Here is a 2,500-nt window from a genome sequence, read left to right on the forward strand (position 1 = left end):
CCAGCGGGGCGTCGGTTTCGGTCCAGTGTTTGCGCGCGCCCCTGGGTCTCGGGCGCCGAGGGCGGCGCCGCCGGGTCGCGTGCCTCGTGCCGCGGCCCCGGGGCACCCGTCGGGTCCCTTTCCCGTCTTTCCTGCTTCCCGTGCCCCCGGAGGAGTCCCGCCGGGAGGCGAGAGTCCGCCGGCTCACCCCGCCCACACACACGGGTCCCCAGAGCGAGAGGGGCGCCAGGGGGGTGTGGCTGCCCCGACCGTGAGGGGTGGCCGGCGGTGGCCTCCCCGGGCTCGACGGGAGCGGGGCTGGGTGTCGGGAGGGGGCCGTCCCACGGCGGGAGCCTTAGGGCGGTGTCGTTCCCCGGTCCCGGGCTCGAGGCGTCGTGGCGGCTGCGGCCGACCGGGCGGCGTTCGGTGGGTTCCCTCCGGCGCCGCCCGGCCCCGCCGGTACCCCGGCGGCGTCCCGGACGCCGTCGGCGGCCCGTGCGCATGCCGAGTCCCCCCGCGGCGGGGGGTTTTCGAGCGAGAGAGGAATGCTGCTCGAAGTGCTTGACCACGATCCCGCCGCCCCGGCGCGGTCGTGCCCCCGCCGCTGCATGTGCGGGCTTCGGGGGGAGGTGGCGAAAAGGGGAAGAGACCCGGCGTCGTCGCCGGGCCCCACCCTCTCCGTGTGGGCGGTTGGGGCCCCGGGTGCCCGGTTCCCCGCCTTCGGTCGTCAGGGTCCCGGCTTCCCATGGGGGAGGAAAGGGTCGGTGATTCCCTCGGCCGGAGCGGCGGGGCGGGAGCTTAAGGCGGCGGTGCCTCTCCTCCCCTTTGCCCCCTTCCTCCGCTCCGCCTCAGCCCGCGGTCGGGTGTCTTTTAGGTTCTCCGGGTCCGTGCTCGCCGACGCGGCCGAACCGCCTCGTCCCCACCGGTGGGGCGGGGTCGGCGGTGCCGAGGCCCCTGCCCCGGCGGCTCGAGAGGGGTCCCCTCGACGTGTGGGCCAGCGAGGGCCCCGGCGGTCAGGCGCCGGGGTCGGTCCCGCTCGCTCGAGTGAGCGTCTTCCCTCCGAGATGGGGAATTGGGGTTGGCGTGACCGGCCGGGTGTGCCTTGGTCGCTCGTCCCGACCGCCCCGAGGGGCTGGGGCGAAAACTCCCACGCTCCTCTCCGCTGTGCGGTCCTAGCCCGCCGTTGGGGCGTGGGAGGCCTTTCCGCCCCCATCCTGTCCCGGGTACCTAGCGCGTTCTGGCGCGGAGGTTTAAAGATTCGGGGGTTGCCCTCCGCTCTCCAGCGGGGTCGGTTCTGTTTTCCCCCCTTCCCCGTCCGCCCTCTTCCGACGGTCTCGGGCCCCTCCTCTTGCCGCGTGCCCCGTCCGCGGGTCTCGCGGCTAGAGGTCGGGGGTTTGGTGCCCCCGAGACGGGAAGGGCGGGTCTGGGTGGGGGGGTCTTGGGACGGCCGCCCCCTGGGTTTGCCGGACGGGCCAGTGGGAAGAGGAGATGCCTGGCTCCGACTTCTCCCGTTCTCCGGTGTGGTGCTGGGTTCGGGTCCTGGTCGTGGGGGACCGCCCGCCCGCCCTCGGTGAGGTGTGCTCCGCGTGGAGGCCGCGTCTCCCCGGTCTTTCGTGCTCCCCTGGCCTTCTGGGGGAGGAAAGCGATCCCGCCCGCCGCGTCGCTCCGTGTCTGGTGGCGTGGGGGGGAAAGCCTCGTACGGCCTGCGGGCCGCGACGAGCTCGGCCGTGGGGTCGAGGGCAGTAAGTAGTCCGGTCATCGGGGGAGGGGGGAGGATAGAGCGGAGTGCTCTTTTCCCCCTCTGTGTGCGTGCGTGGGGTGACCGCGGTTCGCGCTGTCGTCGCCCGGATTCGTGTCGGGGGGGGGTGCGGTGGCTCGGTGGGGTCGGTGCCAGGGTCCGATCCCCTCCCGCCCCCTGGGAAGGTTGGGGTCCCACTCCCCGGTCTTCTCGGCGCTCGCCCTGGGCCTCGCCGAACCCCCGTGCGTTTCCGGTGCGGCGCCGTCCGTCCTTGGTCGCGGCCGCCTCGCTCCTCGCTGCACGTGGAGTGCGGGCGAGGACTCTCTGTTTCGAAACCTCCCCCTGATCCCCGGTGGGCCGTCGCGCTGCTTGCTCTCTCTGCCCTCGCTGTCTCGCCGCGTCCGCTTCCGACGGGCTTCCCTGCGCCGTCGCTGGGGGATGCCCTCCCGGGGGCTCCCTCTCGTCGGCCTTCCCTGCGCCGAGGGCCGGCGCCGCGACGAGAATGGGTCGTCGCTCCTCCCCCTCCGGTCGGGTTGCCGGTGGCCGGGTTGCCCGCGTGCCCCCCTCCGCGGGGTCGCCGCCGTTGGGTTTGTCGGTGGGTGCCGTCCCCCGCGTCGGCCCGTCCCGCTTGCCGCCCCGGGGACCCCCGGGCGCCTGTGGAGTTTGGCCGCGAGGCCGGCCGTGGCTTCGCGGGAGCGGTTCCCGCGCTGCCTCCCCGGGGACGCCCGGGGAAACGGTCGTTCCTCCGAGCCCCCCCACTGCCAAATCGTGTCGTGTCTCGTT

Source organism: Monodelphis domestica, chromosome 6 (genome assembly GCF_027887165.1).
Source record: "Monodelphis domestica isolate mMonDom1 chromosome 6, mMonDom1.pri, whole genome shotgun sequence".
Taxonomy (NCBI): domain Eukaryota; kingdom Metazoa; phylum Chordata; class Mammalia; order Didelphimorphia; family Didelphidae; genus Monodelphis; species Monodelphis domestica.